Genomic DNA, 13,518 nt, shown 5'->3' with positions numbered 1-13,518 from the left:
TGTATTGCTCAAATTGTCTATCTTGTCTTAGTCAAGCCTGAACTGGAAAAGACCATAGTAAACGAAAGTTGGTTTGGTTAATCTAGAACAGAGCCAGTTGTTCTTATGAATGTCACATTACTTAGTTAAAAATAGTTTCTGCTATGATCGCTTTACATTACTTTGTATACAATTCAGCACATGGTTAATTTCATATTCTGGTTAAGATTAACTTCACAGTCTGATGCAGCACCGTGATAACTCTAAAATCTGATCCAACATCTGAGTAATTCTCTAATATGGTTGGGCTCCTTGATAGCTCTAAAAGTCTAGTTTTGCACCCAGATAGCTCCAAAGTCTGATTCAACACCCAGAAAGCTCCATAGTCAGGTTTAGCACCCATACAGCTCTATAGTCAGGTCCAGCACCTGGATCGCTTCACAATCTGGTTCAGCACCTGGATTGCTCTGTAATCTGCTTCATCTCCTGGATATCTCCATAATATGGTCTGACACCCGGATAACTCTATAACCTAGTTCAGCACCTGAATAGCTTCATAATTTGGTTCAACACTTGGATAACTCCATAGTCTGGTTTAGCACCTGGATAGCTCCACAGTCTGGTTCAGCACCTGGATAGCCCTAAATTCTGGTTCAGCACCTGGATAGCTCCATAGACCAGTTCAGAATTCTGAGAGCTCCACAGTCTGCTCGAGTACCTGGATAGTTCTATAGTCTGGTTCAGCACCTGAATAGCACCACATTATGGTCAGCACTGGATAGCTCCAAAGTCTGGTTCAGCACCTGGATAGCTCCTCAGTCTAGTTGAACATTCTAAGAGCTTGACAGTCTTCTTCAGCATCTGGATAGCTCTACAGTCTGGTTCAGCACCTGGATAGCGGTCCCTAGTCTATTTCAGCATTCTGAGTGCTCCACAGTCTGCTTCAGCACCTGAATAGCTCCTGTCTAGTTCAGCATTCAGAGAGTGGCACAGTCTGCTTCAGCACCTGGATAGCTCTACAGTCTAGTTTGTCATTCTGAGAGCTCCATAGTCTGGTTCAGCATCTGGATAGCTCCGCAGTCTGGAGTTTCTTTCAGAGATTATCATCATCATCATCAACACTCTGCCGATACTAATTATACTGGCTGCACACACATTGCAGTAGATTTTTGTTTTACATTTATCACTAATATTTTTTTCTCTGCTGAGTAATATCTTTCAATTTGTTTTTGCACTGAATTTCTTGAACGATCAACTTCTACACTTTTTAGCTTCACCTCAGACATCTTTTCACCTCTTTTGCCTTCTTATATTTTATTGATTGACTCCGCTGTAGAAACTGTTCAACCATTCCACATCCTGCCTACGTTTATACTAATCTCCTCTCAGTCTTCAAGTAGTAACACTTCATGTTATTTCTAGTCATAATTTTCACGGTGCTGAACTTATCTGACTAAAGCAATCTGAGAAATGATATTGTGTATTCATGTAGGAGTTGGCGTTAATTAAATCTTTCAAAGTAAACAGTTGGCGTTAGTTCAGTTTAGCAGACAGTCACTCCTTAACATTGCTAGAAGTATTTTTTAAAGAGTAGAATTGTCTATACTTTTTATGAAGGAGATGTATATGTCACCTTATTCAGCTTTTCTTAATTTGCCTCTGGATTGGGATTTGGATAACAAAAGACAACAACAAAATAGATATGAAGCTCTGTTATCTAAAACCATGATGCAGACTCAAGCGGAGGGAAACAGTATACATCTCTGAATAGCATGCCATGAGGTTAGGAAGTTGATCAAGTAACTATTGTCAGACCTCAGGCGACCTCTCAGTTCTTAAAGCAGAACTTTGATTCTTCATCATTCATCATCTCCCTCTAGCCGCCTGCTGCCCCGACAGTACTGTCCCCAACACCTCTGTCACACTGCTCTGATGCCACCCACTCCAACGGGACATACAGGCATTTGACTTTACCCAACAGCACCAAGCAACCTTTCTGCTACCTAGAGCCACTTGGTCTGAACGAGTGCTGACATCCACTTCAGCACCGCATTGACTCCCTGTCATGATCTATTCGATCGCAGACACGACAGGGATACAGATTGCTTCCCACTCTGCCTTCCTCTCCGTATCACCCGCACCTGGTGTACGCGGTTTGTACTCCACACATCAGCAATGAGAAGGACCACACATTGGACAACCCAATCCTTCACCAGGGCCACCTCTTGCCTACTCCCTAGGCACCCACAAGCAAGTCCTTTTTTCAGTTTCCTGACATAGAAACAGGCAGTCTCTACAATACTTATCAGTAAGGTTATTGCACTCTTGTGTTTTCATTGTAGTGCTGATGACTTGACTCCCAAGGGCCTGAGAGATGCTCCTGAGAGATGTAGTTCTGGGGGGCATACCTATAATAGTAGAAACTGGCTTCAGTAGCCCCTGCAATCATTTTTTTAAGCCTGGTGATGACCTTACTGGTAATAATAAGGATCACATTAAAAAAATGAATGAATTGGGGTGGGGTGTGAGGGGGGGGTCAAGGCGGGGATTTGGAGTTAAATGTGGGTTGTGTATGGAGACCACCATTTTAAAAATGTCTTACGCATTAAAGAAGGTCAATTACTGGTGACATACATTTCTGAATATCTGTGGATGGTGCTGTCAGTCTTGTTGCTGTAGCAGCTTATATAATCTAGGTCAGACTACCATTTTGGTGTGCAGCTTATAAAATGATCTAGCACACTAGCCTCTGAAAACTGCAGATAGGTGTTAATTACAGTGAAAATGCAAATCATATGTGAAAAATTGTTATTTTTCTAAAATAAAAATAGAGAGAGAGGGGAATTTCAAAACATCAAAACATCAAAATGAGAGCAGACAAAATCTGGAGCAGCTGTGCATGATAACCAATAAGCTTCTCTCTTTCCTTTATAAATTTTAACTGAACAGACTCAAGAGAGGAGCTGATTGGTTGCCAGATTTTGCCTGCTCCAGTTTTGATAAATTTGCCACCAGAGTGTTTTAGACCTGTTAGGAAAAGCTAACTTTTGTAGTTTTGCATACAACACAGGAGGGTTAAATTATTTGCTGTCTTTATTTCTCTTTTGAACTTTTCTTCCTGTCCCAGGCAACCAGAAGTAAAATGGATATCTATCTATAGAGTCACAATAAGTCCCTTCTCAGACAGTTATCACTGGAAGAGGTGTCCCCATTGGAAGATTCCCCCTTACCTTTTGTTCTAGGGACAACTATAGCATTTTGGATTTCCCATTACTTTAAGTACAACTGGCCATGGTCACAGGGAAATAGAGATTGTGGACCCCCCCATGTGGGGGGAAACAACAATATATTGATTAATCAATCTGAACAAATTCAGATTGAATGTACAATCATCCGAACTTCGGGATCAACTCCACCATACATGCATGCATACGTGTATAGAATAATGTCCCAATGTAAATAACTTGCTTACCAGTATACAGATCTTGGCTATTGAATCTATCAGACATTCAGAAACTATCATGTGATAGTTCTAATGATATAAGAGTTATCATCATTTCCTAATTCTTAAATCTAAAGCCGCCATTCATCGGTGGCTTTCATTTGTCTTTGATGGTTCGGTAGCTTGGCAACGAAAGTTTGCAGAGATTTAGAGAAGGAAAAAAAAATGTCAGACTTGTCATGCTTTTCATTAGATCTTTCCTTGGGAAATGACGGCAAGCAAATAACGGAACAAGGTTTTAACTTCACCTTCTGTTCGAAATCAATATTATAACATCGGTTTTCTAATCTTTCATTTGCAGAAGAGGTGTAAGCACACTAGTAGATCATTCTTTTGGGAAGTTAGCTACTTTGTATTAAACGTACATTCCATTTTGACCTTAGAGTTTACTATTTGGAGAGAATTTCAGCTATTATGTTACTTCTAAGTACGTAAAAGTATAAAGAGATAAAGAATGAATTACACACCAGGGGCCCATTTGTATGGCTGTCATTAGTTTTGCTATCATCCTCTTTGTCCTCTATCCTCTCAAGCTCTTCTAAACCTTTTACAGTCACTTGAACGTTACTAACTGCCGATTTACTGTTTGTGTGTAAGAGGTAATATTTCTTTTGTTTAGTAGTTTGAAACACAGTAGCAGTACTGATTTTGTGCATTGAGGCAACCGCCCTGCAAATCCAGTATATGGAAGCCAGTTAAAGTGGTATTAAGCTTGCAAACCTTTTCTCAGTGATGAATCCAGATCAACTGAATATGCATTGCCCAGGGAAGTATTTCTTTCTATTTTCGTTCAAGTACTTACAGTTGTCATGTTTCCAAACAGCTCCAACTCTCTCAGCTCTGCTTTTTATGAAACATCTTGTTCAGTACAGGATGACAAGGGACAGAGCAGTCTCCAGCAATTATCTAGCTTAACGAAGAAAGGAGGGAGAAGTAAGGAGCAGGGAGCTCAGTAGAGAGGAGAAAAATGGCTTGTCCTGCTGAGTCTGTTTGTTTGAGGAGACGCAGACAACTTACTAGCACACACAAGGGTGGCTCCATAGGACCCTGCAAGGGAAAATAGCTTTCCTAAAGAAGGATTTCAGGACCAGCTGCAGGAAACTAAAACTTTTAAGCCTTAAAAGAGAACTATGGCCCAACCTTTTTTTGCCATATTTCTCTTTAAAGGTCACAGGAGGACATTTACTCTGTCCTCCTGTGACCCAAAACTTAGCATATAGTGGGCTATTGGAATCCACCCTGCCACCTGATTGACAGCTGGCCCATCCCCTCCCCTGTCTGTCCCTCCAGTCAGCACTGGAGGAACGGAGTGGAGTGAATCCCTGGGGGGGGGGGAGTGATGGTTGACAGTCACTGTTCTCTGCAGTGAGAAGATTGGGAACTGAATGTTAAGCAGTATGTGAAAGCTCAGTTCTCAATATATAGAGCTGACATGTGACAGCTTCAGTGTCACACATCAGCTCTAATTATGGGTATGATCAGGAGCGGCTTCCATTGTAAATGATTTCATCAGCATTTGAAATAGTGTGAAAACATTTTTAACACTGTAAAGATTTTCATAAAAAGTTGCAAACATGTTAAAAAAAAAGCCAACCGTAGACTCCAACCCTCATTTGAACCCACCTCAAGCACTATCCAGCACCAACCCGCCCTTTCTGAAACCTGCCATGTTAGAGGAGGGAATTGTCATGTTGCAAGAGACTGCTGGACAGCGCAAAAGACTTCTGTGTTAAAGAATATGTAAACCCAATTACTGAAACCTCATATAAGCTTAAAGAGTAACTCTACTTTTGTTGAAGAAAAAAATGAATCCCCTCTGGGTGATCTATGTACATTGGAAGGTAAAACAGTGGTTGCAGTTTCCTACATGGTTTTGTTCTGAAGAAAAAGCTATTTGTTGCAGCATGTCCTTTCCAGAATGAGCCTTGAATAGGAGGGGTCTGATCCCTGATTGGGAGGGTGTGATCCCTGAATGGGAGGGGGTCTGATTCCTGAATGATAGGGTTGGGTTCATTATAATCAGCTGGTGGACTTCCTGTGTTGTAATGAGGAAAGTTGCAGTGTTGGCATCCCTTTAGTAGTAATTAACCCTTAGGGAGTATCTAACCAGAATTTTAATTACTATTGCAAGGGCCAAAATTTGTATTTGTAGTGTAGACTTCTGGGAAAATGTAGCCAATCACTAGCAGGAAGTAACATTTCTGGTGGAGTTGTGTACACCAACTGTGTACAGAATGCCTCCAGGTTGCTATATTGCATTGCATTTTTATGACAAATTTGGAAATGACAGTGGCTTAGTGAAATTACATAATGGCTTATACAACAATTATATATGCTATATTCATTGTTTAATGATATTTTTTTATTTTGTTTTAAAGGGGAGTTACCCTTTAAACATGACTTCAACCTGCAGTTTACATTAAAATAATACTTGAATAAAGGTCCTTGTTTCGGCACTTCCGGTTATAGGGTGGCAATGTTCTGTCCTCGTCTCCCAGTTGTGCTCTTGTGTTGTCAATATTTAACATAGGCTTCCAATGGAGACTATTGGAAGGGGCTGTTGTGACACATATTACACAGGCATGGCCCATTGTTGTTACCATCAAGAAAGCCGCTATGAGAAACTCCATGCAGCCATCACTGGAGTACACAGGAGTAGACGGAATGTGGCTGCAAGAAGGCTGCAGAAGATCAACAGCCCTCTCCAGCAACTGAAATATCACCTATTACCATAGAATTATATAGAAAACACATAAAAATTGTCTTTTTTAGAACCAGAATACTGTCCTTAATGCGGTTGAAATTTGCAAGCAGGCAAAATACTATTTAAATACCTCAGTGCCCTTCACTTCATGGCAAGGAAGGTCTCTATAGCAAGAAGCTAGGTGTTGAGACATTTTTCACCCGACTCTCGAGCATTGTGTGAACAAAAACCAAGCCAAGGTGACTCTTCTGTCTCTGCGTCTTTTCTTTGAAAAGGTAGACAAATTATTCTATTGGGTATATTCTGCTAGTATAGCTGACACATTTCATCCACCTCCTTGTATAATGAAGAATCAGAAGTGTATATATTTACAGATATAGAAACACCTTTTTAAAATTTGTATTCTATCTTGACATGTTTTTGTGAAAAGCAAAATATCTGGAACAGATCACGGAGCCATCGCGGGCTGAAAGGAAACTGTCACTTGTGACAGAGGAAGATCCCGGGCTTTGTGTTTCCTCGAATCAAATATAATCCCTTAGGTGCTGAGATGACGAAATGTTATTGTGTGTGGTTTTTTTTTTCTAGTTTGACACAAAAAATAAAAATGATGCCTAGAGTAAAATGTTAATTTGTTTTCACCAACAACATGTTTCCCTAACTCGGAATTGTATGAGTGATTTATTGCAGACAGAGTGTGAAGTTCCCCTTTTAGGAACGTCTGTTTTTTTCCCCCACTTAAAAAACATCTCGGTTTAAAATTTTGCCTTCTATAACAGGCAGTAAATGGTTCCTTTCAGGGGAGAAATGGCTACTATTACCATGTGAGGCAAACACAACTAACTTGCCCTTTTCTGGTATGACATTTTTTACCAACCTTTCCCAGTGAGACCTCTGTGGAAACCAAGGGTCCTTCCAGAATTTGCTAAGGGTTCCTTAAAGTGACAATAAATTCAACAGTTAAATCTTAACTATTAACAAAATGTATCTTATCTGTGTATCACTCGGCTGTAGATCCTCAAATCATTTCTGAATTGGTGCTGACATTGTCCTTCCTTCTGGAGGGTGGCTACTTTTGTTCCCCATGGCCCCTGTGTGTGCTGTATAGTAGCTCTAAGCTCACTCCCATGATGGACTACAATTTCAACACTATTTAGTAAGCTAAACATGAGATTGTAGTTTAACTATTGAGTTTAGTGTCACTTTAAGCAGTGAGCACTGGTGGATTGATCCCCTACCTGACAGTGTCTGAATAATTCTAGTACCACTCTGCGTAGTCATTGGCATGTGACCAGAGGAGCTTATTGTTTGGTTTCTCAGGTTTGAGACCTTCAAATTATTTCACAGGTTCCTTTGTTGAGCATGGCTGATTTATACAATGGATAACTCATGTCAATGGAAGGGTGAAACTATGCTTTAGAGTGTATTTAAACCTCTGATTATCTGTAGAGCTTCTCTACTTTTTTAGAGCATGTTGTGTACATCTAAGGAAACAAGAGAGGAAGCCACATATGAGAGGAAAACTGTTGTCAGTATCAGTATGAATAGGATAACACTTACCTTGAGGAATAGCTGCATTACACATATGTGACATTGAGGAAGAACAGCTTAAAGTGTTATTAAAGTCTTTTTCTTTTACATATATATCGGTCACCAGAAAGCCTTTGCCCCATGCTTCATGGGTCCTTATGCAGATCAGCCATAGAAGAATCACTACTACCCTAAGCACAGCACCTTCATGATGAACATGACAAAGCCTTTGCTTGCCACAGTGTAAACATGATTGATGACTATTCTTCCAGCATTGACCTTTTGGCCATTGAGGTTTCTAAGGAAGTTGATGCTAGAAGACTTTCCTCTGGCAGATGATGAGATTGCATTGAACTGGGAGCAGGCAGCTATATAACACTTAGCGGATGTCATTGACTGCAGGTCCCCATAAGATCGAGGTCTGAATTTGGCCTTTGAGAAAGATAGGAAGTCTGTTGAAATGCATCAGGCACAAACTGCATGTGTGCCATAACTTTTTGTGCACTATAAGAGAGTTCAGAGGCTACCGGCCAGGGCCTTGAAGCTCCCTATAGGAGAATTGTGAATTGACTCCTTAGTTTCCTACAGGAAATGATACAAGTCGATTTCCTCATGCTGCTGAATACTATTACTCACTATTTATGCCCTTTACCTCTGATATACCATGGATTAGGGGACTTGAACTTTTTGTATAACTCATTGAGAGTGTTCTTTACCATGAAGAATTTGTAGTTCAATTACTACAAGTGGGTGGGGAATTTGGACCTCTAAGGATGATATTGCATTACTTCAGTTTGCGTCTACATGGAAAAAGGAGCTGATAAGCATGTTTGTTACGTAACATATTAAGGTGAGTGCAGTTTTTTTTATAGGTGAACTCTGTTTTTGGAATATTCGTATGATTCCTAACATTGAATTGGCTGCTCTCACATCTAATTTGGTGTGTATCTGCTCCATCTTAAATAACTTTGTCTCCTGGTTATCAAGGGGGTACAATCTCTACTAATGGTCACCAGATCTACATACTTTTTTTCACCTGACCCAAGGGGCAAATCCCCCCCTCCTCCTTCCCCAGTCATGGAAGAATTTTGCAAAATATGACTGGTGACAAAGAAGCATTCATATCAGAACGGTTTTACTTCTGATTTCTCTTATGCAATGGCTTATATTAAACATTATTAATTTTGTATGCTAGTGGTGCATAAAGTTGTGCTACATTGCCATTAAAAAAAAAGAAGAAAAAACTTTTGTTTTTTTGCCACTTGACTTTTCAAAAGACTGAATTGTACTGTGACAAGTGCACTTACTGTATGGTTGAGAAGCCCATTGTATGAGGAGCCCATGCAGCGAGCAGAACTGTCTGGAATTTATTCTATATGACTGTTAATTCTTCAATAAAATCTTTTGTTGGAAGGAAAAGCTGTATAAACACAGCCAGAAGCAGAGAATGCACTATTGTACCTTAGCTGTGTTTACATTTATATTTTCCATTTTAAAACAGGGTTACTAGGTTATGCAGCTTTTTATACAACACACAGCTTAAAGCACACCAGTTCCGTGAACCAGAAGAACTTACAATCGAAAGGTCACTGACTTTGGAAATGGATCCAGGATGCTGGTTCGACAAAGCAAGAGTTTTCTGTCTGCGATTGTGTTAAGGATAAAAGATATTGGCCACAGAAAAAGTCGATATTGCCCTGAGGCACTGGGGTTCTGGAGGCAAGTCCCACAACAACAACAACAACATGACATTTGTGTATTCTACTTTTTGTATGTTCTGTTTTTGTGTGCTACTTTTTCAGCTGGGACAGAGCCAGGTCCCAGCTGAAACCGCGGCAAACCTGGTAGTTCTCATGAAAATGCCAAGTATCGGCACTGGTATCTGAAAAGTATCAGTGAATCGCTAATTTCAAAAGCCATTTTCAATATTTTTAAAGCAACTAAAATATCTGGTGTTCCTTCTTTGGAATGCTGTCACCCTGTTAAGGGGTGCTAGCATTTTATCACTGTCTCCCATTTGTGCTCCTGCATTGTCACCCTGGGCTTCTGAGGTAGAGATGAGGCGTGACTATTTTAACACACATTACACAATCATGGTCCACTGTTGTTAACCTCAGGAAATCCACCCTGGGAAATGTCATGCAGCCATTGTTGGTGGTAGGTTGTGCAGGCAAATTTTGTAATTTTTACTATTGACAGCTGGTTAAAAGTGATATAAATTGCCCAAAATATGTATGGACATTATGATATTCCTATGGATATAAAGTAGGTAAGATATGATACTCTATATGGTCAAACATTTATGGACACTTGTCAATCACACTTACTTGTATGGACAAAAGTATGCCCCACCCCCTTTTCAAGTGAGATCAGGTGTTTCCAGTGAAGGGTACTGTTACGATATAAGACAACTGTGCGCTTCTTACCTTGTGGTAACAGTTTGGTGAAGGCCCTTTTCTGTTCCAGCATGACTGTGCCCCTGTGCACAAAGCCAGCTCCATAAAGACATAGTTTGACCATTTTAAGTGGCCTACACAGAGCTCTGACCTCAACCCTACTGAATACCTTTTGGGATGAGTTGCAATACCAATTGTGATTTTGATCTTCTCATCCGACATCAGTGTCTGACCTCAGAAATTATATTTTGGCTGAATGGACACAAATTCCTACAGACACATTCCAAAATCTTGTGGAAAGTCTTCCCAGAAGTGTGGAGGCATTATATATACAAAGGGAAAGGAGGCAACTCCATGTTAATGCCCATGGTTTTGGAATAGGATGTCCAACAACTGCATATAGGAGTAGAAGTAATAGTCAGATGTTTAAAAACATTTGGCCATATAATGTAAAGTATTTGTTACTGTATTCAGTGATTGTATTTTGACTTGAATTGCGCCATTTGGCCAGAGAGCTATGACACACCGATCCCTCCAATATGGACACTGTTCTGCCTCCCCGGTCTAAGCATTGATGGTGTGATCTCTATAACTAACAGTTGTGGTGAGATAGCGGTAACCCTAATCTTAATGAGTTGGCAGACAGTGGCCTCAATCCATTTTGACACCTTGAAGATTGTTGACATGTTTAATCCAAACTGTGCAAATCTTTACAACAGCGAAAAATAGTAGAGGTCAAAAGATCATAATGTGATCCCCTCAGCAAAGGACATGTGGCTGAGATGCAGACTGGAATATAATGAAAAGGGGGGGGAGCTATCTACACAGAGGGAAACCTGTACTATGGGGAGGGATAAAGACAATAACCAGAGACAGATGAAACACAAATTATCTTAGAGGCATATCACAAAGCAAGTGTTGCATGACCGACACACGGTATAATATGGTTGTGTGGTCTGTTACAGGCATCACATAAGAACATTAGCTGTGTTAGTGTTTGATATTCACATAGTTGCATTATTAGAGCAGTTTAACCATATTAGTAGTAAACATAATTCTGTAAAAGAGTTGGATAGGAAGGGTTGACACTGTCTGTATAATGAAGGCTTTAGAGTATTCTGGAAGTGTTGTGTTGAAGGTCTCATCTAATCATATTACTAGTAAATACCAGCACTGGTTATGCTATGTTGATTCCCATTGGGTAATGTGTGGCAATCCCCAGTTACCCAATAAGAATTCTTCCTGTTTGATTATTTTCATAATTATAAAGTAATATATAATACAATGTGGATCCCCAGTTATCCAACAAAAACTCTTCCTATTCGGTTATTAATATAATTATAAAATCATTTATAACACATGAGGATCCCCAGTTACCCAACAAGAATTCCCTTCTGTTTAGTTATTGATACAATTATGACAATATAAATAAAACAATTGGATCTCTCCATTTAAAGAGTAAATATAAAAAGCCTGGACTCACATCAAATAAACTGAGGCACTATAATGAATGAAGTGCTGGTGATCATTGCAAAGGACCCTGTCACCTGTTTAGATTTCAAACAATGGCTTTATTTGTAAAAAAACAAAAAATGTAATCATAAAAATGCGGATCAGTGTTTATCTTGGCTGATGGAATAGTAGCGAACCGAACAGATCACCTGCAGTGCCAATTTTCACAACCTGCCTCATCTCTACTGGTAACCATAGAAGCGCAAACAGTTTAGCATGCGCAACTGTGTCAGGCTGAACTCTTATACGGCATGTCAGAACTGCAGGCAGTTGCCATCGTAACAGAGTTTGTCTTAAAATGGACAGACTGATTAATTTACACTTCATATGAATTGACAGAGTACATGCTAGCTTGGCCAAATTACATTCCCGTGAGCCCATGCTTTGCCCATGCAGGTTAAGAAACAGATTCACTTTAATGCCCAACCTTCCTCTTACATATAATTACCTTCCCTTCTCCCCCTGCTGATCCATTGACCACCAGGAAAAATGTGCAATACCTCTGGGTATGACGATCATGTGGCTCATTAACCTTCCTCCCATATGAGAGCATTGGTGTTTGGTGATTGACGGAGTGCCATCATATGAGCATTGGGAGTTAGTTCCCCTAACCTTGTGTAATTTCCAATGCTGGGCTTGTTGTCACCCAGCAGTGAAGAATGTGGTGTGGGGAGCACAGAGAGGATGAGTATTGGGACTCAAGGAGACGGGTGATCAAGCTCAAACAAGAAAAGGCTTGCTGCATCTGAAGCAATGCAGTGCAAAGGAGGTCTGAACTATCATCTACACTCCATTGAAGTCAATTGGAATCTGCTGATCTGCATTTGATCTGCATTTCAAAGCACATAAAATGCAGGAAAACATTACCCATATACATGATCCCTTAGATTCTCTGGGACCAGTTTTAAAGCAAACCTGTCACTTTGCCCTTCATGAGCAAAGCACAAGTTCACTTAAAAGGGACCTCTTTTTGGCCAGGAGAATTTAAAATCCTGCTCCCAAGATCGTGCGATCTAAATTCTAGGCAAAGATCGCATGGTCTCTGGGTAGGAAAAGATCACATGTTCTCCAACTAGGTAAAAATCACATGGTCTCTGGCTAGGCAACAATCACATGGTCTCTGGCTTGGCAACAATCATATGGTCTCTGGCTAGGCAACAATCATATGGTCTCTGGCTAGGCAAAGATCACATGGTCTCTGGCTAGGCAAAAATCACATGGACTCTGGCTAGGCAAAGACCACATGGTCTCTGACTACAAGGAACTATTAAGAAGTTTTGTCATCCAGTCCTAGTGGAAGTGAGAATGGATGTACATGGTTAAAAAACCAAATCAGAATGAAAGTTCAATAAAAGTTTAAGTGTACAGGAAAAACAAAGTGGATGATACATTTTCTAACTAAAATGAAAAAATTTTTGAGCAAGCTATCAAAAACACTTAGGGGCTCATTTAGAATAGGGAGCTGATAACACCATCTACTCTCTGGTATACTTCACAGTAATACTGCATACCGTGGCCCGCCCAAGTTCCATGTTATGCAGCTTGTTGCGGTACCCTTTAGAGCTGTCAGTGCAACAGAAAAACTCCATATTTGGAGGAGAGACAGTCATGACAAAGGCTAAAAAACTTCTGCACCCTCTCCCAGCTCACTTGACCTATACAACTTTCAAAGTCCTGATGAAGGGGAACTCCAGCAGCCTCCAAAATGTGTTGACCATCCTGTATCATTCTGACTAAAGACAAATACATTTTAGAATTTTAGACTTAGAAACAATTGGTGTGGTGCTCACTTTGAGTTTTATTCAACTGGTGGTCTCCTGGGGTTCTCCTCGAGGACCCACAGCGCTCCTATACCCAATGCATAAAGCTCAATGAACCACACCTCATCTCATGAT

Source organism: Nanorana parkeri, unplaced genomic scaffold (assembly GCF_000935625.1).
Source record: "Nanorana parkeri isolate BGI_ZX_2015 unplaced genomic scaffold, ASM93562v1 scaffold204, whole genome shotgun sequence".
NCBI classification, from domain to species: Eukaryota; Metazoa; Chordata; class Amphibia; order Anura; family Dicroglossidae; genus Nanorana; species Nanorana parkeri.
Note: the sequence above shows the minus strand (reverse complement) of the source record.